The sequence below is a fragment of the Oncorhynchus kisutch genome, linkage group LG15 (assembly GCF_002021735.2).
Source record: "Oncorhynchus kisutch isolate 150728-3 linkage group LG15, Okis_V2, whole genome shotgun sequence".
Classification (NCBI taxonomy): Eukaryota; Metazoa; Chordata; class Actinopteri; order Salmoniformes; family Salmonidae; genus Oncorhynchus; species Oncorhynchus kisutch.
In genome coordinates this window covers 40,483,430-40,508,459 of record NC_034188.2, presented here as the reverse complement: position 1 = coordinate 40,508,459, position 25,030 = coordinate 40,483,430, and the positions used below count along the sequence as shown (strand labels likewise).

Below are 25,030 nucleotides of genomic sequence, written 5' to 3'. Positions count from 1 at the left end.
AATAGCCAGAGGACCATGTGACACCGTTCTTTTGTGAACGTGCGGATACTACCACAGTCTAGACAATGGACTACAAGTGACAGAGACACTGACCAGGCAGAGCCTGCGACACTGCATAGACAAGTGCCTGCACCTGTCGAGGCCGTTCAGCCAAAGCCTCGACCCAGGGGACTCAGACAACAAAGCAGTGCATCTGAAGGACTATGTTAGATAGGCATGTTGCCATAATGGATCAGAATCATCTCTGACACATTCTGATTGGCAGGGCCGTCTACCCCTAGCCATCACCGGGAAAAGTTCCCGGCAAGAGTTCTTGTCAACAAAAAGAGTTCCAGCAATGTAACCAGTGTCATGGCTGATTGTTTAAAGCAAGCAACAGTAAACATTACAGTATGTTGTTGTTGGAAAATATTTGAAGAGATGTGTCATAATAATAGCGAGTCAAACAACTAAGAAGAGGAGGGGTGTGGACTATTAGCGGCACCTAGTGGAGCAATAACAGCAGGGCATGATGAGGAAACGTGATGCACAGATGTTGGTTATTCTTGGATATGCAGTTGGTTGGGTTTGGGACATGGAATAAAGTACAGGTTAGTAAATCCCTTGATTCTGAGTCAAGTCAATACATAACTTGAAGCACGCCTGTATCATTGTAGTGACTGGGTGTATTGATACACCATCCAAAGTGTCATTAATATTTTCACCTGCTTTTCAATTTTTTTATTTTTTTACCCATGTACCAATAGGTGCCATTCTTTGCGAGACATTGGAGATCCTCCCTGGTGTTTGTGGTTGAATCTGTTTTGAAAAGCACTGCTCGACTGAGGAACCTAACCGATAATTGTATGTTTTGGGTCCAGAGATCAGGTAGTCACTCAAAACTCATGTTAAACACTATTATCGCACACAGAGTGAGTCCGTGCAACTTATTACGTTACACCTGAACTGATGTAGGCTAGCCAAAACAAAAGGGGTTGAACACTTATTGACTCAAGACATTTCAACTTTTCCTTCTTTAAAAAAAATTCATTAGTCAACATTTCTACAAAACATCATTCCACTTTGACATCATGGGATATTGTGTTTAGGCCCGTGACATAACATCTCAATGCGATCCATTTTAAAGCCATGCTGTAACAACTTTCTGAAAAAGTTAAGGGATGTAAGTACTTTCTGAAGGCATAGTATCTAATGGAAAGACATACTGACTAATAGGGGACATTTTAGGTGGAGCGGAGGCAACAAAGGACACTTCCTCGGTCAAAATACAGTCATCAAGACCTCTTGATTTGCGGTCTCATTCTTTACCGATGAGCTCCAACCCCTTCTGTAAGAAATGTTTTCTCTCTCAGTCAGACAGTTCCTAACAGTGGACATTTTGGATGAAGAGTTAAATCACCTAATAACGAACACAGACCTATAATGTATTCAATTTCAAGGGGGCACCAGGATTTGAAACCAGGACCTCTTGAGCTGAGGTCAAATTCTCTACCACTGAGCGATACACCCTCTGTCAAGAACTGCCTGACGGAGAGAAAAAAAACATTTTTAGATTGAGTAACAGCACCTAATAAGGAACACTCCCCCAAAACACACTCCTCAAGTATTTGAGATCAAGGGGGCAATAGGATTTGACCCTGAGACCTCTTGGAATGCAGTCTAATGAACTACCCCCTCCGTTAGGCCAGTATCAAAAGGTTGCTGGATCAAATCCCTGATCTGACAAGGTAAAAATCTGCCACTGAACAAGACAGTTAACCCACTGTTCCCTGGGCGCTGAAGATGTGGATGTCGTTTATGGCAGCCCCCAGCAACGCTCTGATTCAGAGTTGGGTTAAATGCGGAAGACACATTTCATTTGAAGGCATTCAGTAGAACAACCGACTAGGCAGCCCCCTTTACCTTACCTGACGGGGAGACAAAAAGTGTAATATGTGACTTTTAGATGAAGAGTTATATCACCTAATAAAGAACATTCCCTCTGTTCTGCAGTCAAATGCTCTACCACTGAGCTATACCCCCTCTGGTAGAAACTGTCTGAAGGCGGAAAAATGTCTAATAAGGGACATTTCAGATGGCGATCTTCATATCCGGATAAAGAACACTCTCTCTTTGAAAACATATCCATAAAGTATTTGATTTCAAGTTGACAAAAGGATTTGAACCTGAGACATCTTGAACTGAAGTCTATTGCACTTCCACCTCTGTTATGAACTGTCTGACTGAGAGAACAACTATCTAATGAGGGAAATTATAGATTGAGTAACATATCCTAAAAAGGAGAGCTCTCTCTCTCAAGATACACTTAGAAAGTACTTGATTTAAGGGGGCACCAGGATTTGATTCTGAGATTGTTTATTGTCTATTGCACTTCCATCTCTGTTGTGAATTCTCTGACTGAGAGAAAAACCATAAAATGAGGGACATTATAGATTGAGTAAGATAACCTAAAAAGGAGCACTCCTACCCTCAAGATACACATTGAAAGTACATGATCCAAGGGGGAACTAGGATTTGAACCTGAGACCTCTTGATCTGCAGTCAAATGCTCTACCACTGAGCTATACCCCCCTCACCTAATAAAATACTCTCTCTCATTGAAAACATACCCATAAAGTCTTTGATTCCAAGTTGACAAAAGGGTTTGAACCTGAGACATCTTGAACTGAAGTCTATTGCACTTCCACCTCTGTTATGAACTCTCTGACTGAGAGAAAAAACATCTAATATGGGACATTTTAGATTGAGTAACATAATCTAGAAAGGACTACTCCTATCCTCAAAATATATATTGAAAGTACATGATCCAAAGGGGCACCAGGATTTGAACCTGGGATCTCTTAATCTGCAGTCAAATGCTCTACCACTGAGCTATACCCCCTCTGCTTGAAACTGCCTTAAGGTGGAAAAATTGTCTAATAAGGGACATTACAGCTGGAGATGGACATCACCTAATAAAGTACTCTCCCGCATTGAAAACATACCCATAAAGTATTTGATTTCAAGTTGACAACAGGAATTGAACCTGAGACCTCTTGATCTGAAGTCTATTGCACTTCCACCTCTGTTCTGAACTCTCTGAAAGGGAGAAAAACCATCTAATATGGGACATTTTAGATTGAGTAACATAATCTAAAAAGGCCTACTCCTACCCTCAAGATACACAATAAAAGTACATGATCCAAGGGGGCACCAGGATTTGAATCTGGGACCTCTTGATCTGCAGTCAAATGCTCTACCACTGAGCTATACCCCCTCTGCTTGAAAGTGTCTAAAGGTGGAAAAATGCTCTAATAAGGGACTTTTCAGCTGGAGATTGACATCATCTAATAAAGTACTCTCTCGCATTGAAAACATACCCATAAAGTATTTGATTTCAAGTTGACAAAAGGATTTGAACCTGAGACATCTGGAAATGAAGTCTATTGCACTTCCACCTCTGTTATGAACTCTATGACTGAGAGAAAAACCATCTAATATGGGACATTTTAGATTGAGTAACATAATCTAAAAGGACTACTAATACCCTCAAAATGCACATCGAATGTACATGATCTAAGGGGGCACCAGAATTTGAATATGGGAACTCTTTATCTGCAGTCAAATGCTCTACCAATGAGCTATACCCCCTCTGCTTAGAACTGTCTAAAGGTGGACAAATAGTCTAATAATGGACATTTCAGCTGGAGATGGACATCACCTAATAAAGTACTCTCTCGCATTTAAAACATACCCACAAAGTATTTGATTTCAAGTTGACAACAGGAATTGAACCTGAGACTTCTCTATCTGAAGTCTATTGCACTTCTACCTCTGGTAGGAACTGTCTGACTGAGAGAAAAACCATCTAATGTGGGATATTATAGATTGAGTAGGATAACCTTAAAAGGAGCACTTCCTCTCTCAAGATACACTTAGAAAATACTTGATTTAAGGGGGCACCAGGATTTGATCCTGAGAAATTGTCTAATAATCGACATTTCAGATGGCGATCTACATAGCCTAATCAAGAACACTCTCTCTTTGAAAACATATCCATAAATATTTGATTTCAAGTTGACTAAAGGATTTGAACCTGAGACATCTTGAACTGAAGTCTATTGCACTTCCACCTCTGTTATGAACTCTCTGACTGAGAGAAAAACCATCTAATATGGGACATTTTAGATTGAGTAACATAATCTAAAAAGGACTACTCCTACCCTCAAGATACACATCGGAAGAATATGATACAAGGGGGCACCAGGATTTGAACCTGGGACCTCTTGATCTGCAGTGAAATGCTCTACCACTGAGGTATACCCCCTCTGCTTGAAACTGCCTAAAGGTGGAAAAATGGTCTAATAAGGGACATTTCAGCTGGAGATGGACATCACCTAATAAAGTACTCTCCCGCATTGAAAACATACCCATAAAGTATTTGATTTCAAGTTGACAACAGGAATTGAACCTGAGACCTCTTGATCTGAAGTCTATTGCACTTCCACCTCTGGTAGGAACTGTCTGACTGAGAGAAAAATAATGTAATGAGGGACATTATGGATTGAGTAGGATAACCTTAAAAGGAGCACTTCCTCTCTCAAGATACACTTAGAAAATACTTGATTTAAGGGGGCACCAGGATTTGATCCTGAGAAATTGTCTAATAATCGACATTTCAGATGGTGATCTACATAGCCTAATCAAGAACACTCTCTCTTTGAAAACATATCCATAAATATTTGATTTCAAGTTGACAAAAGGATTTGAACCTGAGACCTCTTGATCTGAAGTCTATTGCACTTCCACCTCTGGTAGGAACTCTCTGACTGAGAGAAAACCATCTAATATGGGACATTTTAGATTGAGTAACATAATCTAAAAAGGACTACTCCTACCCTCAAGATACACTTAGAAAATACTTGATTTAAGGGCGCACCAGGATTTGATCCTGAGAAATTGTCTAATAATCGACATTTCAGAGGGCGATCTACATAGCCTAATCAAGAACACTCTCTCTTTGAAAACATATCCATAAAGTATTTGATTTCAAGTTGACAAAAGGATTTGAACCTGAGACATCTTGAACTGAAGACTATTACACTTCCACCTCTGTAATGAACACTCTGACTGAGAGAAAAACCATCTAATATGGGACATTTTAGATTGAGTAACATAATCTAAAAAGGACTACTCCTACCCTCAAAATGCATATCTAAAGTACATGATCCAAGGGGGCACCAGGATTTGAATGTGGGACCTCTTGATCTGCAGTCAAATGCTCTACCACTGAGCTATAACCCTCTTCTTGAAACTGCCTAAAGGTGGAAAAATGGTCTAATAAGGGACATTTCAGCTGGAGATGGACATCACCTAATAAAGTACTCTCCCGCATTGAAAACATACCCATAAAGTATTTGATTTCAAGTTGACAACAGGAATTGAACCTGAGACCTCTTGATCTGAAGTCTATTGCACTTCTACCTCTGGTAGGAACTGTCTGACTGAGAGAAAAACCATCTAATGTGGGATATTATAGATTGAGTAGGATAACCTTAAAAGGAGCACTTCCTCTCTCAAGATACACTTAGAAAGTACTTGATTTAAGGGGGCACCAGGATTTGATCCTGAGAAATTGTCTAATAATTGACATTTCAGATGGCGATCTACATAGCCTAATCAAGAACACTCTCTCTTTGAAAACATATCCATAAATATTTGATTTCAAGTTGACAAAAGGATTTGAACCTGAGACATCTTGAACTGAAGTCTATTGCACTTCCACCTCTGTTATGAACTCTCTGACTGAGAGAAAAACCATCTAATATGGGACATTTCAGATTGAGTAACATAATCTAAAAAGGACTACTAATACCCTCAAAATGCACATCGAATGTACATGATCCAAGGGGGGTACCAGAATTTGAATATGGGAACTCTTTATCTGCAGTCAAATGCTCTACCACGGAGCTATACCCCCTCTGCTTGAAACTGTCTAAAGGTGGAAAAATGGTCTAATAAGGGACATTTCAGCTGGAGATGGACATCACCTAATAAAGTACTCTCTCGCATTGAAAACATACCCATAAAGTATTTGATTTCAAGTTGACAACAGGAATTGAACCTGAGACCTCTTGATCTGAAGTCTATTGCACTTCCACCTCTGGTAGAAACTGTCTGACTGAGAGACAAACCATCTAATATGGGACATTTTAGATTGAGTAACATAATCTAAAAAGGACTACTCCTACCCTCAAAATGCATATCTAAAGTACATGATCCAAGGGGGCACCAGGATTTGAATGTGGGACCTCTTGATCTGCAGTCAAATGCTCTACCACTGAGCTATACCCCTCTTCTTGAAACTGCCTAAAGGTGGAAAAATGGTCTAATAAGGGACATTTCAGCTGGAGATGGACATCACCTAATAAAGTACTCTCCCGCATTGAAAACATACCCATAAAGTATTTGATTTCAAGTTGACAACAGGAATTGAACCTGAGACCTCTTGATCTGAAGTCTATTGCACTTCTACCTCTGGTAGGAACTGTCTGACTGAGAGAAAAACCATCTAATGTGGGATATTATAGATTGAGTAGGATAACCTTAAAAGGAGCACTTCCTCTCTCAAGATACACTTAGAAAGTACTTGATTTAAGGGGGCACCAGGATTTGATCCTGAGAAATTGTCTAATAATTGACATTTCAGATGGCGATCTACATAGCCTAATCAAGAACACTCTCTCTTTGAAAACATATCCATAAATATTTGATTTCAAGTTGACAGAAGGATTTGAACCTGAGACATCTTGAACTGAAGTCTATTGCACTTCCACCTCTGTTATGAACTCTCTGACTGAGAGAAAAACCATCTAATATGGGACATTTCAGATTGAGTAACATAATCTAAAAAGGACTACTAATACCCTCAAAATGCACATTGAATGTACATGATCCAAGGGGGTACCAGAATTTGAATATGGGAACTCTTTATCTGCAGTCAAATGCTCTACCACGGAGCTATACCCCCTCTGCTTGAAACTGCCTAAAGGTGGAAAAATGGTCTAATAAGGGACATTTCAGCTGGAGATGGACATCACCTAATAAAGTACTCTCGCGCATTGAAAACATACCCATAAAGTATTTGATTTCAAGTTGACAACAGGAATTGAACCTGAGACCTCTTGATCTGAAGTCTATTGCACTTCCACCTCTGGTAGGAACTGTCTGACTGAGAGAAAAACAATGTAATGAGGGACATTATGGATTGAGTAGGATAACCTTAAAAGGAGCACTTCCTCTCTCAAGATACACTTAGAAAATACTTGATTTAAGGGGGCACCAGGATTTGATCCTGAGAAATTGTCTAATAATCGACATTTCAGATGGCGATCTACATAGCCTAATCAAGAACACTCTCTCTTTGAAAACATATAAATAAATATTTGATTTCAAGTTGACAAAAGGATTTGAACCTGAGACCTCTTGATCTGAAGTCTATTGCACTTCCACCTCTAGTAGGAACTCTCTGACTGAGAGAAAACCATCTAATATGGGACATTTTAGATTGAGTAACATAATCTAAAAAGGACTACTCCTACCCTCAGATACACATCGGAAGAACATGATACAAGGGGGCACCAGGAGTTGAACCTGGGACCTCTTGATCTGCAGTCAAATGCTCTACCACTGAGCTATACCCCCTGTGCTTGAAACTGCCTAAGGGTGGAAAAATGGTCTAATAAGGGACATTTCAGCTGGAGATGGACATCACCTAATTAAGTACTCTCCCGCATTGAAAACATACCCATAAAGTATTTGATTTCAAGTTGACAATAGGAATTGAACCTGAGACTTCTCTATCTGAAGTCTATTGCACTTCTACCTCTGGTAGGAACTGTCTGACTGAGAGAAAAACCATCTAATGTGGGATATTATAGATTGAGTAGGATAACCTTAAAAGGAGCACTTCCTCTCTCAAGATACATTTAGAAAGTACTTGATTTAAGGGGGCACCAGGATTTGATCCTGAGAAATTGTCTAATAATTGACATTTCAGATGGCGATCTACATAGCCTAATCAAGAACACTCTCTCTTTGAAAACATATCCATAAATATTTGATTTCAAGTTGACAAAAGGATTTGAACCTGAGACATCTTGAACTGAAGTCTATTGCACTTCCACCTCTGTTATGAACTCTCTGACTGAGAGAAAAACCATCTAATATGGGACATTTCAGATTGAGTAACATAATCTAAAAAGGACTACTAATACCCTCAAAATGCACATCGAATGTACATGATCCAAGGGGGTACCAGAATTTGAATATGGGAACTCTTTATCTGCAGTCAAATGCTCTACCACTGAGCTATACCCCCTGAGCTTGAAACTGCCTAAGGGTGGAAAAATGGTCTAATAAGGGACATTTCAGCTGGAGATGGACATCACCTAATAAAGTACTCTCGCGCATTGAAAACATACCCATAAAGTATTTGATTTCAAGTTGACAACAGGAATTGAACCTGAGACCTCTTGATCTGAAGTCTATTGCACTTCCACCTCTGGTAGGAACTGTCTGACTGAGAGAAAAACAATGTAATGAGGGACATTATGGATTGAGTAGGATAACCTTAAAAGGAGCACTTCCTCTCTCAAGATACACTTAGAAAATACTTGATTTAAGGGCGCACCAGGATTTGATCCTGAGAAATTGTCTAATAATCGACATTTCAGAGGGCGATCTACATAGCCTAATCAAGAACACTCTCTCTTTGAAAACATATCCATAAATATTTGATTTCAAGTTGACAAAAGGATTTGAAACTGAGACATCTTGAACTGAAGTCTATTGCACTTCCAACTCTGTTATGAACTCTCTGACTGAGAGAAAAACCATCTAATATGGGACATTTTAGATTGAGTAACATAATCTAAAAAGGACTACTCCTACCCTCAAGATACACATCGGAAGAACATGATACAAGGGGGCACCAGGAGTTGAACCTGGGACCTCTTGATCTGCAGTCAAATGCTCTACCACTGAGCTATACCCCCTGTGCTTGAAACTGCCTAAGGGTGGAAAAATGGTCTAATAAGGGACATTTCAGCTGGAGATGGACATCACCTAATTAAGTACTCTCCCGCATTGAAAACATACCCATAAAGTATTTGATTTCAAGTTGACAACAGGAATTGAACCTGAGACCTCTTGATCTGAAGTCTATTGCACTTCCACCTCTGTTATGAACTCTCTGACTGAGAGAAAAACCATCTAATATGGGACATTTTAGATTGAGTAACATAATCTAAAAAGGACTACTCCTACTCTCAAGAGACACATCGGAAGAACATGATTCAAGGGGGCACCAGGATTTGAACTTGGGACCTCTTGATCTGCATTCAAATGCTCTACCACTGAGCTATACCCCCTGAGCTTGAAACTGCCTAAGGGTGGAAAAATGGTCTAATAAGGGACATTTCAGCTGGAGATGGACATCACCTAATAAAGTACTCTCTCGCATTGAAAACAAACCCATGAAGTATTTGATTTCAAGTTGACAAAAGGATTTGAACCTGAGACATCTTGAACTGAAGTCTATTGCACTTCCACCTCTGTTATGAACTCTCTGACTGAGAGAAAACCCATCTAATGAGGGATATTATAGATTGAGTAGGATAACCTTAAAAGGAGCACTTCCTCTCTCAAGATACACTTAGAAAGTACTTGATTTAAGGGGGCACCAGGATTTGATCCTGAGAAATTGTCTAATAAGGGACATTTCAGATGGCGATCTACATAACCTAAACAAGAACACTCTCTCTTTGAAAACATATCCATAAAGTATTTGATTTCAAGTTGACAAAAGGATTTGAACCTGAGACATCTTGAACTGAAGACTATTACACTTCCACCTCTGTAATGAACACTCTGACTGAGAGAAAAACCATCTAATATGGGACATTTTAGATTGAGTAACATAATCTAAAAAGGACTACTCCTACCCTCAAAATGCATATCTAAAGTACATGATCCAAGGGGTACCAGGATTTGAATGTGGGACCTCTTGATCTGCAGTCAAATGCTCTACCACTGAGCTATACCCCTCTTCTTGAAACTGCCTAAAGGTGGAAAAATGGTCTAATAAGGGACATTTCAGCTGGAGATGGACATCACCTAATAAAGTACTCTCCCGCATTGAAAACATACCCATAAAGTATTTGATTTCAAGTTGACAACAGGAATTGAACCTGAGACCTCTTGATCTGAAGTCTATTGCAATTCCACCTCTGGTCGGAACTGTCTGACTGAGAGAAAAACTATGTAATGAGGGACATTATGGATTGAGTAGGATAACCTTAAAAGGAGCACTTCCTCTCTCAAGATACACTTAGAAAATACTTGATTTAAGGGGGCACCAGGATTTGATCCTGAGAAATGGTCTAATAATCGACATTTCAGATGGCGATCTACATAGCCTAATCAAGAACACTCTCTCTTTGAAAACATATCCATAAATATTTGATTTCAAGTTGACAACAGGAATTGAACCCGAGACCTCTTGATCTGAAGTCTATTGCACTTCCACCTCTGTTATGAACTCTCTGACTGGGAGAAAAACCATCTAATATGGGACATTTTAGATTGAGTAACATAATCTAAAAAGGACTACTCCTACCCTCAAGATACACATCAGAAGAACATGATACAAGGGGGCACCAGGATTCGAACCTGGGAACTCTTGATCTGCAGTCAAATGCTCTACCACTGAGCTATACACCTTCTGCTTGAAACTGTCTAAAGGTGGAAAAATGGTCTAATAAGGGACATTTCAGCTGGAGATGGACATCACCTAATAAAGTACTCTCTCGCATTGAAAACATACCCATAAAGTATTTGATTTCAAGTTGACAACAGGAATTGAACCTGAGACCTCTTGATCTGAAGTCTATTGCACTTCCACCTCTTGTAGGAACTGTCTGACTGAGAGAAAAACAATGTAATGAGGGACATTTTAGATTGAGTAACATAATCTAAAAAGGACTACTCCTACCCTCAAGATACACATCAGAAGAACATGATCCAAGGGGGCACCAGGATTTGAACATGGGACCTCTTGATCTGCAGTCAAATGCTCTACGACTGAGCTATACCCCCTGTGTTTGAAACTGCCTAAGGGTGGAAAAATGGTCTAATAAGGGACATTTCAGCTGGAGATGGACATCACCTAATAAAGTACTCTCCCGCATTGAAAACATACCCATAAAGTATTTGATTTCAAGTTGACAACAGGAATTGAACCTGAGACCTCTTGATCTGAAGTCTATTGCACTTCCACCTCTGGTAGGAACTGTCTGACTGAGAGAAAAACAATGTAATGAGGGACATTATGGATTGAGTAGGATAACCTTAAAAGGAGCACTTCCTCTCTCAAGATACACTTAGAAAATACTTGATTTAAGGGGGCACCAGGATTTGATCCTGAGAAATTGTCTAATAATCGACATTTCAGATGGCGATCTACATAGCCTAATCAAGAACACTCTCTCTTTGAAAACATATCCATAAATATTTGATTTCAAGTTGACAAAAGGATTTGAACCTGAGACCTCTTGATCTGAAGTCTATTGCACTTCCACCTCTGGTAGGAACTCTCTGACTGAGAGAAAAACCATCTAATATGGGACATTTTAGATTGAGTAACATAATCTAAAAAGGACTACTCCTACCCTCAAGATACACTTAGAAAATACTTGATTTAAGGGGGCACCAGGATTTGATCCTGAGAAATTGTCTAATAATCGACATTTCAGAGGGCGATCTACATAGCCTAATCAAGAACACTCTCTCTTTGAAAACATATCCATAAATATTGGATTTCAAGTTGACAAAAGGATTTGAAACTGAGACATCTTGAACTGAAGTCTATTGCACTTCCACCTCTGGTAGGAACTGTCTGACTGAGAGAAAAACAATGTAATGAGGGACATTATGGATTGAGTAGGATAACCTTAAAAGGAGCACTTCCTCTCTCAAGATACACTTAGAAAATACTTGATTTAAGGGGGCACCAGGATTTGATCCTGAGAAATTGTCTAATAATCGACATTTCAGATGGCGATCTACATAGCCTAATCAAGAACACTCTCTCTTTGAAAACATATCCATAAATATTGGATTTCAAGTTGACAAAAGGATTTGAAACTGAGACATCTTGAACTGAAGTCTATTGCACTTCCAACTCTGTTATGAACTCTCTGACTGAGAGAAAAACCATCTAATATGGGACATTTTAGATTGAGTAACATAAGCTAAAAAGGACTACTCCTACCCTCAAGATACACATCGGAAGAAAATGATACAAGGGGGCACCAGGATTTGAACCTGGGACCTCTTGATCTGCAGTCAAATGCTCTACCACTGAGCTAAACCCCCTCTGCTTGAAACTGCCTAAAGGTGGAAAAATGGTCTAATAAGGGACATTTCAGCTGGAGATGGACATCACCTAATTAAGTACTCTCCCGCATTGAAAACATACCCATAAAGTATTTGATTTCAAGTTGACAACAGGAATTGAACCTGAGACCTCTTGATCTGAAGTCTATTGCACTTCCACCTCTGGTAGGAACTGTCTGACTGAGAGAAAAACAATGTAATGAGGGACATTATGGATTGAGTAGGATAACCTTAAAAGGAGCACTTCCTCTCTCAAGATACACTTAGAAAATACTTGATTTAAGGGGGCACCAGGATTTGATCCTGAGAAATTGTCTAATAATCGACATTTCAGATGGCGATCTACATAGCCTAATCAAGAACACTCTCTCTTTGAAAACATATCCATAAATATTTGATTTCAAGTTGACTAAAAGATTTGAACCTGAGACATCTTGAACTGAAGTCTATTGCACTTCCACCTCTGTTATGAACTCTCTGACTGAGAGAAAAACTATCTAATATGGGACATTTTAGATTGAGTAACATAATCTAAAAAGGACTACTCCTAACCTCAAGATACACATCGGAAGAACATGATCCAAGGGGGCACCAGGATTTGAACCAGGGACCTCTTGATCTGCAGTCAAATGCTCTACCACTGAGCTATACCCCCTGTGCTTGAAACTGCCTAAGGTTGGAAAAATGGTCTAATAAGGGACATTTCAGCTGGAGATGGACATCACCTAATAAAGTACTCTCCCACATTGAAAACATACCCATAAAGTATTTGATTTCAAGTTGACAATAGGAATTGAACCTGAGACCTCTTGATCTGAAGTCTATTGCACTTCCACCTCTGGTAGGAACTGTCTGACTGAGAGAAAAACAATGTAATGAGGGACATTATGGATTGAGTAGGATAACCTTAAAAGGAGCACTTCCTCTCTCAAGATACACTTAGAAAATACTTGATTTAAGGGGGCACCAGGATTTGATCCTGAGAAATTGTCTAATAATCGACATTTCAGATGGCGATCTACATAGCCTAATCAAGAACACTCTCTCTTTGAAAACATATCCATAAATATTTGATTTCAAGTTGACTAAAGGATTTGAACCTGAGACATCTTGAACTGAAGTCTATTGCACTTCCACCTCTGTTATGAACTCTCTGACTGAGAGAAAAACCATCTAATATGGGACATTTTAGATTGAGTAACATAATCTAAAAAGGACTACTCCTACCCTCAAGATACACATCGGAAGAACATGATACAAGGGGGCACCAGGATTTGAACCTGGGACCTCTTGATCTGCAGTCAAATGCTAGGCTGCTAAACCCCCTCTGCTTGAAACTGCCTAAAGGTGGAAAAATGGTCTAATAAGGGAAATTTCAGCTGGAGATGGACATCACCTAATTAAGTACTCTCCCGCATTGAAAACATACCCATAAAGTATTTGATTTCAAGTTGACAACAGGAATTGAACCTGAGACCTCTTGATCTGAAGTCTATTGCACTTCCACCTCTGGTAGGAACTGTCTGACTGAGAGAAAAACAATGTAATGAGGGACATTATGGATTGAGTAGGATAACCTTAAAAGGAGCACTTCCTCTCTCAAGATACACTTAGAAAATACTTGATTTAAGGGGGCACCAGGATTTGATCCTGAGAAATTGTCTAATAATCGACATTTCAGATGGCGATCTACATAGCCTAATCAAGAACACTCTCTCTTTGAAAACATATCCATAAATATTTGATTTCAAGTTGACAACAGGAATTGAACCTGAGACCTCTTGATCTGAAGTCTATTGCACTTCCACCTCTGTTATGAACTCTCTGACTGGGAGAAAAACCATCTAATATGGGACATTTTAGATTGAGTAACATAATCTAAAAAGGACTACTCCTACCCTCAAGATACACATCAGAAGAACATGATACAAGGGGGCACCAGGATTTGAACCTGGGAACTCTTGATCTGCAGTCAAATGCTCTACCACTGAGCTATACACCTTCTGCTTGAAACTGTCTAAAGGTGGAAAAATGGTCTAATAAGGGACATTTCAGCTGGAGATGGACATCACCTAATAAAGTACTCTCCCGCATTGAAAACATACCCATAAAGTATTTGATTTCAAGTTGACAACAGGAATTGAACCTGAGACCTCTTGATCTGAAGTCTATTGCACTTCCACCTCTGGTAGGAACTGTCTGACTGAGAGAAAAACAATGTAATGAGGGACATTATGGATTGAGTAGGATAACCTTAAAAGGAGCACTTCCTCTCTCAAGATACACTTAGAAAATACTTGATTTAAGGGGGCACCAGGATTTGATCCTGAGAAATTGTCTAATAATCGACATTTCAGATGGCGATCTACATAGCCTAATCAAGAACACTCTCTCTTTGAAAACATATCCATAAATATTTGATTTCAAGTTGACAACAGGAATTGAACCTGAGACCTCTTGATCTGAAGTCTATTGCACTTCCACCTCTGTTATGAACTCTCTGACTGGGAGAAAAACCATCTAATATGGGACATTTTAGATTGAGTAACATAATCTAAAAAGGACTACTCCTACCCTCAAGATACACATCAGAAGAACATGATACAAGGGGGCACCAGGATTTGAACCTGGGAACTCTTGATCTGCAGTCAAATGCTCTACCACTGAGCTATACACCTTCTGCTTGAAACTGTCTAAAGGTGGAAAAATGGTCTAATAAGGGACATTTCAGCTGGAGATGGACATCACCTAATAAAGTACTCTCTCGCATTGAAAACATACCCATAAAGTATTTGATTTCAAGTTGACAACAGGAATTGAACCTGAGACCTCTTGATCTGAAGTCTATTGCACTTCCACCTCTTGTAGGAACTGTCTGACTGAGAGAAAAACAATGTAATGAGGGACATTTTAGATTGAGTAACATAATCTAAAAAGGACTACTCCTACCCTCAAGATACACATCAGAAGAACATGATCCAAGGGGGCACCAGGATTTGAACATGGGACCTCTTGATCTGCAGTCAAATGCTCTACGACTGAGCTATACCCCCTGTTTTTGAAACTGCCTAAGGGTGGAAAAATGGTCTAATAAGGGACATTTCAGCTGGAGATGGACATCACCTAATAAAGTACTCTCCCGCATTGAAAACATACCCATAAAGTATTTGATTTCAAGTTGACAACAGGAATTGAACCTGAGACCTCTTGATCTGAAGTCTATTGCACTTCCACCTCTGGTAGGAACTGTCTGACTGAGAGAAAAACAATGTAATGAGGGACATTATGGATTGAGTAGGATAACCTTAAAAGGAGCACTTCCTCTCTCAAGATACACTTAGAAAATACTTGATTTAAGGGGGCACCAGGAATTGATCCTGAGAAATTGTCTAATAATCGACATTTCAGATGGCGATCTACATAGCCTAATCAAGAACACTCTCTCTTTGAAAACATATCCATAAATATTGGATTTCAAGTTGACAAAAGGATTTGAAACTGAGACATCTTGAACTGAAGTCTATTGCACTTCCAACTCTGTTATGAACTCTCTGACTGAGAGAAAAACCATCTAATATGGGACATTTTAGATTGAGTAACATAAGCTAAAAAGGACTACTCCTACCCTCAAGATACACATCGGAAGAAAATGATACAAGGGGGCACCAGGAGTTGAACCTGGGACCTCTTGATCTGCAGTCAAATGCTCTACCACTGAGCTATACCCCCTGTGCTTGAAGCTGCCTAAGGGTGGAAAAATGGTCTAATAAGGGACATTTCAGCTGGAGATGGACATCACCTAATTAAGTACTCTCCCGCATTGAAAACATACCCATAAAGTATTTGATTTCAAGTTGACAATAGGAATTGAACCTGAGACTTCTCTATCTGAAGTCTATTGCACTTCTACCTCTGGTAGGAACTGTCTGACTGAGAGAAAAACCATCTAATGTGGGATATTATAGATTGAGTAGGATAACCTTAAAAGGAGCACTTCCTCTCTCAAGATACACTTAGAAAGTACTTGATTTAAGGGGGCACCAGGATTTGATCCTGAGAAATTGTCTAATAATTGACATTTCAGATGGCGATCTACATAGCCTTATCAAGAACACTCTCTCTTTGAAAACATATCCATAAATATTTGATTTCAAGTTGACAAAAGGATTTGAACCTGAGACATCTTGAACTGAAGTCTATTGCACTTCCACCTCTGTTATGAACTCTCTGACTGAAAACCATCTAATATGGGACATTTCAGATTGAGTAACATAATCTAAAAAGGACTACTACTAACCTCAAGATACACATCGGAAGAACATGATCCAAGGGGGCACCAGGATTTGAACCTGGGACCTCTTGATCTGCAGTCAAATGCTCTACCACTGAGCTATACCCCCTGTGCTTGAAACTGCCTAAGGTTGGAAAAATGGTCTAATAAGGGACATTTCAGCTGGAGATGGACATCACCTAATTAAGTACTCTCCCACATTGAAAACATACCCATAAAGTATTTGATTTCAAGTTGACAATAGGAATTGAACCTGAGACCTCTTGATCTGAAGTCTATTGCACTTCCACCTCTGGTAGGAACTGTCTGACTGAGAGAAAAACAATGTAATGAGGGACATTATGGATTGAGTAGGATAACCTTAAAAGGAGCACTTCCTCTCTCAAGATACACTTAGAAAATACTTGATTTAAGGGGGCACCAGGATTTGATCCTGAGAAATTGTCTAATAATCGACATTTCAGATGGCGATCTACATAGCCTAATCAAGAACACTCTCTCTTTGAAAACATATCCATAAATATTTGATTTCAAGTTGACAAAAGGATTTGAACCTGAGACATCTTGAACTGAAGTCTATTGCACTTCCACCTCTGTTATGAACTCTCTGACTGAGAGAAAAACCATCTAATATGGGACATTTTAGATTGAGTAACATAATCTAAAAAGGACTATTCCTACCCTCAAGATACACATCGGAAGAACATGATACAAGGGGGCACCAGGATTTGAACCTGGGACCTCTTGATCTGCAGTCAAATGCTATACCACTGAGCTATACCCCCTATGCTTGAAAATGCCTAAGGGTGGAAAAATGGTCTAATAAGGGACATTTCAGCTGGAGATGGACATCACCTAATAAAGTACTCTCCCGCATTGAAAACATACCCATAAAGTATTTGATTTCAAGTTGACAACAGGAATTGAACCTGAGACCTCTTGATCTGAAGTCTATTGCACTTCCACCTCTGGTAGGAACTGTCTGACTGAGAGAAAAACAATGTAATGAGGGACATTATGGATTGAGTAGGATAACCTTAAAAGGAGCACTTCCTCTCTCAAGATACACTTAGAAAATACTTGATTTAAGGGGGCACCAGGATTTGATCCTGAGAAATTGTCTAATAATCGACATTTCAGATGGCGATCTACATAGCCTAATCAAGAACACTCTCTCTTTGAAAACATATCCATAAATATTTGATTTCAAGTTGACTAAAGGATTTGAACCTGAGACATCTTGAACTGAAGTCTATTGCACTTCCACCTCTGTTATGAACTCTCTGACTGAGAGAAAAACCATCTAATATGGGACATTTTAGATTGAGTAACATAATCTAAAAAGGACTACTCCTACCCTCAAGATACACATCGTAAGAACATGATACAAGGGGGCACCAGGATTTGAACCTGGGACCTCTTGATCTGCAGTCAAATGCTCTACCACTGAGCTAAACCCCCTCTGCTTGAAACTGCCTAAAGGTGGGAAAATGGTCTAATAAGGGACATTTCAGCTGGAGATGGACATCACCTAATTAAGTACTCTCCCGCATTGAAAACATACCCATAAAGTATTTGATTTCAAGTTGACAACAGGAATTGAACCTGAGACCTCTTGATCTGAAGTCTATTGCACTTCCACCTCTGGTAGGAACTGTCTGACTGAGAGAAAAACAATGTAATGAGGGACATTATGGATTGAGTAGGATAACCTTAAAAGGAGCACTTCCTCTCTCAAGATACACTTAGAAAATACTTGATTTAAGGGGGCACCAGGATTTGATCCTGAGAAATTGTCTAATAATCGACATTTCAGATGGCGATCTACATAGCCTAATCAAGAACACTCTCTCTTTGAAAACATATCCATAAATATTTGATTTCAAGTTGACTAAAAGATTTGAACCTGAGACATCTTGAACTGAAGTCTATTGCACTTCCACCTCTGTTATGAACTCTCTGACTGAGAGAAAAACTATCTAATATGGGACATTTTAGATTGAGTAACATAATCTAAAAAGGACTACTCCTACCCTCAAGATACACATCGGAAGAACATGATCCAAGGGGGCACCAGGATTTGAACCAGGGACCTCTTGATCTGCAGTCAAATGCTCTACCACTGAGCTATACCCCCTGTGCTTGAAACTGCCTAAGGTTGGAAAAATGGTCTAATAAGGGACATTTCAGCTGGAGATGGACATCACCTAATAAAGTACTCTCCCACATTGAAAACATACCCATAAAGTATTTGATTTCAAGTTGACAATAGGAATTGAACCTGAGACCTCTTGATCTGAAGTCTATTGCACTTCCACCTCTGGTAGGAACTGTCTGACTGAGAGAAAAACAATGTAATGAGGGACATTATGGATTGAGTAGGATAACCTTAAAAGGAGCACTTCCTCTCTCAAGATACACTTAGAAAATACTTGATTTAAGGGGGCACCAGGATTTGATCCTGAGAAATTGTCTAATAATCGACATTTCAGATGGCGATCTACATAGCCTAATCAAGAACACTCTCTCTTTGAAAACATATCCATAAATATTTGATTTCAAGTTGACTAAAGGATTTGAACCTGAGACATCTTGAACTGAAGTCTATTGCACTTCCACCTCTGTTATGAACTCTCTGACTGAGAGAAAAACCATCTAATATGGGACATTTTAGATTGAGTAACATAATCTAAAAAGGACTACTCCTACCCTCAAGATACACATCGGAAGAACATGATACAAGGGGGCACCAGGATTTGAACCTGGGACCTCTTGATCTGCAGTCAAATGCTATACCACTGAGCTATACCCCCTATGCTTGAAACTGCCTAAGGGTGGAAAAATGGTCTAATAAGGGACATTTCAGCTGGAGATGGACATCACCTAATAAAGTACTCTCCCGCATTGAAAACATACCCATAAAGTATTTGATTTCAAGTTGACAACAGGAATTGAACCTGAGACCTCTTGATCTGAAGTCTATTGCACTTCCACCTCTGGTAGGAACTGTCTGACTGAGAGAAAAACAATGTAATGAGGGACATTATGGATTGAGTAGGATAACCTTAAAAGGAGCACTTCCTCTCTCAAGATACACTTAGAAAATACTTGATTTAAGGGGGCACCAGGATTTGATCCTGAGAAATTGTCTAATAATCGACATTTCAGATGGCGATCTACATAGCCTAATCAAGAACACTCTCTCTTTGAAAACATATCCATAAATATTTGATTTCAAGTTGACTAAAGGATTTGAACCTGAGACATCTTGAACTGAAGTCTATTGCACTTCCACCTCTGTTATGAACTCTCTGACTGAGAGAAAAACCATCTAATATGGGACATTTTAGATTGAGTAACATAATCTAAAAAGGACTACTCCTACCCTCAAGATACACATCGTAAGAACATGATACAAGGGGGCACCAGGATTTGAACCTGGGACCTCTTGATCTGCAGTCAAATGCTCTACCACTGAGCTATACCCCCTGTGCTTGAAACTGCCTAAGGGTGGAAAAATTGTCTAATAAGGGACATTTCAGCTGGAGATGGACATCACCTAATTAAGTACTCTCCCGCATTGAAAACATACCCATAAAGTATTTGATTTCAAGTTGACAACAGGAATTGAACCTGAGACCTCTTGATCTGAAGTCTATTGCACTTCCACCTCTGGTAGGAACTGTCTGACTGAGAGAAAAACAATGTAATGAGGGACATTATGGATTGAGTAGGATAACCTTAAAAGGAGCACTTCCTCTCTCAAGATACACTTAGAAAATACTTGATTTAAGGGGGCACCAGGATTTGATCCTGAGAAATTGTCTAATAATCGACATTTCAGATGGCGATCTACATAGCCTAATCAAGAACACTCTCTCTTTGAAAACATATCCATAAATATTTGATTTCAAGTTGACAAAAGGATTTGAACCTGAGACATCTTGAACTGAAGTCTATTGCACTTCCACCTCTGTTATGAACTCTCTGACTGAGAGAAAAACCATCTAATATGGGACATTTTAGATTGAGTAACATAATCTAAAAAGGACTACTCCTACCCTCAAGATACACATCGTAAGAACATGATACAAGGGGGCACCAGGATTTGAACCTGGGACCTCTTGATCTGCAGTCAAATGCTCTACCACTGAGCTAAACCCCCTCTGCTTGAAACTGCCTAAAGGTGGAAAAATGGTCTAATAAGGGACATTTCAGCTGGAGATGGACATCACCTAATTAAGTACTCTCCCGCATTGAAAACATACCCATAAAGTATTTGATTTCAAGTTGACAACAGGAATTGAACCTGAGACCTCTTGATCTGAAGTCTATTGCACTTCCACCTCTGGTAGGAACTGTCTGACTGAGAGAAAAACAATGTAATGAGGGACATTATGGATTGAGTAGGATAACCTTAAAAGGAGCACTTCCTCTCTCAAGATACACTTAGAAAATACTTGATTTAAGGGGGCACCAGGATTTGATCCTGAGAAATTGTCTAATAATCGACATTTCAGATGGCGATCTACATAGCCTAATCAAGAACACTCTCTCTTTGAAAACATATCCATAAATATTTGATTTCAAGTTGACTAAAGGATTTGAACCTGAGACATCTTGAACTGAAGTCTATTGCACTTCCACCTCTGTTATGAACTCTCTGACTGAGAGAAAAACCATCTAATATGGGACATTTTAGATTGAGTAACATAATCTAAAAAGGACTACTCCTACCCTCAAGATACACATCGGAAGAACATGATACAAGGGGGCACCAGGATTTGAACCTGGGACCTCTTGATCTGCAGTCAAATGCTATACCACTGAGCTATACCCCCTATGCTTGAAACTGCCTAAGGGTGGAAAAATTGTCTAATAAGGGACATTTCAGCTGGAGATGGACATCACCTAATTAAGTACTCTCCCGCATTGAAAACATACCCATAAAGTATTTGATTTCAAGTTGACAACAGGAATTGAACCTGAGACCTCTTGATCTGAAGTCTATTGCACTTCCACCTCTGGTAGGAACTGTCTGACTGAGAGAAAAACAATGTAATGAGGGACATTATGGATTGAGTAGGATAACCTTAAAAGGAGCACTTCCTCTCTCAAGATACACTTAGAAAATACTTGATTTAAGGGGGCACCAGGATTTGATCCTGAGAAATTGTCTAATAATCGACATTTCAGATGGCGATCTACATAGCCTAATCAAGAACACTCTCTCTTTGAAAACATATCCATAAATATTTGATTTCAAGTTGACAAAAGGATTTGAACCTGAGACATCTTGAACTGAAGTCTATTGCACTTCCACCTCTGTTATGAACTCTCTGACTGAGAGAAAAACCATCTAATATGGGACATTTTAGATTGAGTAACATAATCTAAAAAGGACTACTCCTACCCTCAAGATACACATCGGAAGAACATGATACAAGGGGGCACCAGGATTTGAACCTGGGACCTCTTGATCTGCAGTCAAATGCTCTACCACTGAGCTAAACCCCCTCTGCTTGAAACTGCCTAAAGGTGGAAAAATGGTCTAATAAGGGACATTTCAGCTGGAGATGGACATCACCTAATTAAGTACTCTCCCGCATTGAAAACATACCCATAAAGTATTTGATTTCAAGTTGACAACAGGAATTGAACCTGAGACCTCTTGATCTGAAGTCTATTGCACTTCCACCTCTGGTAGGAACTGTCTGACTGAGAGAAAAACAATGTAATGAGGGACATTATGGATTGAGTAGGATAACCTTAAAAGGAGCACTTCCTCTCTCAAGATACACTTAGAAAATACTTGATTTAAGGGGGCACCAGGATTTGATCCTGAGAAATTGTCTAATAATCGACATTTCAGATGGCGATCTACATAGCCTAATCAAGAACACTCTCTCTTTGAAAACATATCCATAAATATTTGATTTCAAGTTGACTAAAAGATTTGAACCTGAGACATCTTGAACTGAAGTCTATTGCACTTCCACCTCTGTTATGAACTCTCTGACTGAGAGAAAAACTATCTAATATGGGACATTTTAGATTGAGTAACATAATCTAAAAAGGACTACTCCTAACCTCAAGATACACATCGGAAGAACATGATCCAAGGGGGCACCAGGATTTGAACCAGGGACCTCTTGATCTGCAGTCAAATACTCTACCACTGAGCTATACCCCCTGTGCTTGAAACTGCCTAAGGTTGGAAAAATGGTCTAATAAGGGACATTTCAGCTGGAGATGGACATCACCTAATAAAGTACTCTCCCACATTGAAAACATACCCATAAAGTATTTGATTTCAAGTTGACAATAGGAATTGAACCTGAGACCTCTTGATCTGAAGTCTATTGCACTTCCACCTCTGGTAGGAACTGTCTGACTGAGAGAAAAACAATGTAATGAGGGACATTATGGATTGAGTAGGATAACCTTAAAAGGAGCACTTCCTCTCTCAAGATACACTTAGAAAATACTTGATTTAAGGGGGCACCAGGATTTGATCCTGAGAAATTGTCTAATAATCGACATTTCAGATGGCGATCTACATAGCCTAATCAAGAACACTCTCCTCTTTGAAAACATATCCATAAATATTTGATTTCAAGTTGACAAAAGGATTTGAACCTGAGACATATTGAACTGAAGTCTATTGCACTTCCACCTCTGTTATGAACTCTCTGACTGAGAGAAAAAACATCTAATATGGGACATTTTAGATTGAGTAACATAATCTAAAAAGGACTACTCCTACCCTCAAGATACACATCGGAAGAACATGATACAAGGGGGCACCAGGATTTGAACCTGGGACCTCTTGATCTGCAGTCAAATGCTATACCACTGAGCTATACCCCCTATGCTTGAAACTGCCTAAGGGTGGAAAAATGGTCTAATAAGGGACATTTCAGCTGGAGATGGACATCACCTAATAAAGTACTCTCCCACATTGAAAACATACCCATAAAGTATTTGATTTCAAGTTGACAATAGGAATTGAACCTGAGACCTCTTGATCTGAAGTCTATTGCACTTCCACCTCTGGTAGGAACTGTTGACTGAGAGAAAAACAATGTAATGAGGGACATTATGGATTGAGTAGGATAACCTTAAAAGGAGCACTTCCTCTCTCAAGATACACTTAGAAAATACTTGATTTAAGGGGGCACCAGGATTTGATCCTGAGAAATTGTCTAATAATCGACATTTCAGATGGCGATCTACATAGCCTAATCAAGAACACTCTCTCTTTGAAAACATATCCAAATATTTGATTTCAAGTTGACAAAAGGATTTGAACCTGAGACATATTGAACTGAAGTTCTATTGCACTTCCACCTCTGTTATGAACTCTCTGACTGAGAGAAAAAACATCTAATATGGGACATTTTAGATTGAGTAATAATCTAAAAAGGGACTACTCCTACCCGAAGATACACATCGGTAAAGAACATGATACAAGGGGGCACCAGATTTGAACCTGGGACCTCTTGATCTGCAGTCAAATGCTCTACCACGAGCTATACCCCTATGCTGGAACTGCCTAAGGGGAAAAATGGTCTAATAAGGGACATTTCAGCTGGAGATGGACATCACCTAATAAAGTACTCTCCCGCATTGAAAACATACCCATAAAGTATTTGATTTAGTTGACAACAGGAATTGAACCTGAGACCTCTTGATCTGAAGTCTATTGCACTCCACCTCTGGTAGGGAATGTCTGACTGAGAGAAAACAATGTAATGAGGGACATTTGGATTGAGTAGATAACCTTAAAAAGGAGCACTTCTCTTCAAGATACATTAGAAAATACTTGATTAAGGGGGCACCAGGATTTGATCCTGAGAAATTGTCTAATAATCGACATTCAGATGGCGATTAATAGCCTAATCAAGAACACTCTCTCTTTGGAAAACATATCCATAAAGGATTTGATTTCAAGTTGACTAAAGGATTTGAACCTGAGAATCTTGAACTGAAAGTCTATTGCACTTCCACCTCTGTTATGAACTCTCTGGATGAGAGAAAAACCATCTATATATGGGACATTTTGATTGCGTAACATAATCTAAAAAGGACTACTCCTACCTCAAGATACACACAGGAAGACGATACAAGGGGGCACCAGGATTTGACCATGGGCCTCTTGATCTGCAGTCAAATGCTCTACCACTGAGCTATACCCCCTGCTTGAAACTGCCTAAGGTGGAAAAAGGTCTAATAAGGGCATTTCAGCTGGAGATGGACATCACCTAATAAAGTACTCTCCCGCATTGAAAACATACCCATAAA

At 39.4% G+C, this 25,030-nt stretch overlaps 12 non-coding genes across 12 annotated transcripts; all 12 read right to left on the bottom strand.

The window, feature by feature from the left end:
- Positions 1-7,611: 7,611 nt before the first annotated feature.
- Positions 7,612-7,683, bottom strand: trnac-gca (transfer RNA cysteine (anticodon GCA)). The gene has a single exon. It is a non-coding gene; the product is annotated as a tRNA-Cys (tRNA).
- A 1,280-nt stretch (positions 7,684-8,963) lies between these two features.
- trnac-gca (transfer RNA cysteine (anticodon GCA)) lies at positions 8,964-9,035 on the bottom strand. The gene has a single exon. It is a non-coding gene; the product is annotated as a tRNA-Cys (tRNA).
- A 3,983-nt stretch (positions 9,036-13,018) lies between these two features.
- trnac-gca (transfer RNA cysteine (anticodon GCA)) lies at positions 13,019-13,090 on the bottom strand. The gene has a single exon. It is a non-coding gene; the product is annotated as a tRNA-Cys (tRNA).
- Positions 13,091-16,092: 3,002 nt separating this feature from the next.
- Positions 16,093-16,164, bottom strand: trnac-gca (transfer RNA cysteine (anticodon GCA)). The gene has a single exon. It is a non-coding gene; the product is annotated as a tRNA-Cys (tRNA).
- Positions 16,165-16,763: 599 nt separating this feature from the next.
- Positions 16,764-16,835, bottom strand: trnac-gca (transfer RNA cysteine (anticodon GCA)). The gene has a single exon. It is a non-coding gene; the product is annotated as a tRNA-Cys (tRNA).
- A 604-nt stretch (positions 16,836-17,439) lies between these two features.
- On the bottom strand, positions 17,440-17,511 carry trnac-gca (transfer RNA cysteine (anticodon GCA)). Its single transcript has one exon. It is a non-coding gene; the product is annotated as a tRNA-Cys (tRNA).
- Positions 17,512-18,791: 1,280 nt separating this feature from the next.
- Positions 18,792-18,863, bottom strand: trnac-gca (transfer RNA cysteine (anticodon GCA)). Its single transcript has one exon. It is a non-coding gene; the product is annotated as a tRNA-Cys (tRNA).
- Positions 18,864-19,467: 604 nt separating this feature from the next.
- Positions 19,468-19,539, bottom strand: trnac-gca (transfer RNA cysteine (anticodon GCA)). Its single transcript has one exon. It is a non-coding gene; the product is annotated as a tRNA-Cys (tRNA).
- A 604-nt stretch (positions 19,540-20,143) lies between these two features.
- On the bottom strand, positions 20,144-20,215 carry trnac-gca (transfer RNA cysteine (anticodon GCA)). The gene has a single exon. It is a non-coding gene; the product is annotated as a tRNA-Cys (tRNA).
- Positions 20,216-21,495: 1,280 nt separating this feature from the next.
- Positions 21,496-21,567, bottom strand: trnac-gca (transfer RNA cysteine (anticodon GCA)). The gene has a single exon. It is a non-coding gene; the product is annotated as a tRNA-Cys (tRNA).
- A 1,280-nt stretch (positions 21,568-22,847) lies between these two features.
- Positions 22,848-22,919, bottom strand: trnac-gca (transfer RNA cysteine (anticodon GCA)). The gene has a single exon. It is a non-coding gene; the product is annotated as a tRNA-Cys (tRNA).
- A 605-nt stretch (positions 22,920-23,524) lies between these two features.
- Positions 23,525-23,596, bottom strand: trnac-gca (transfer RNA cysteine (anticodon GCA)). The gene has a single exon. It is a non-coding gene; the product is annotated as a tRNA-Cys (tRNA).
- Between the last annotated feature and the right edge of the window lie 1,434 nt (positions 23,597-25,030).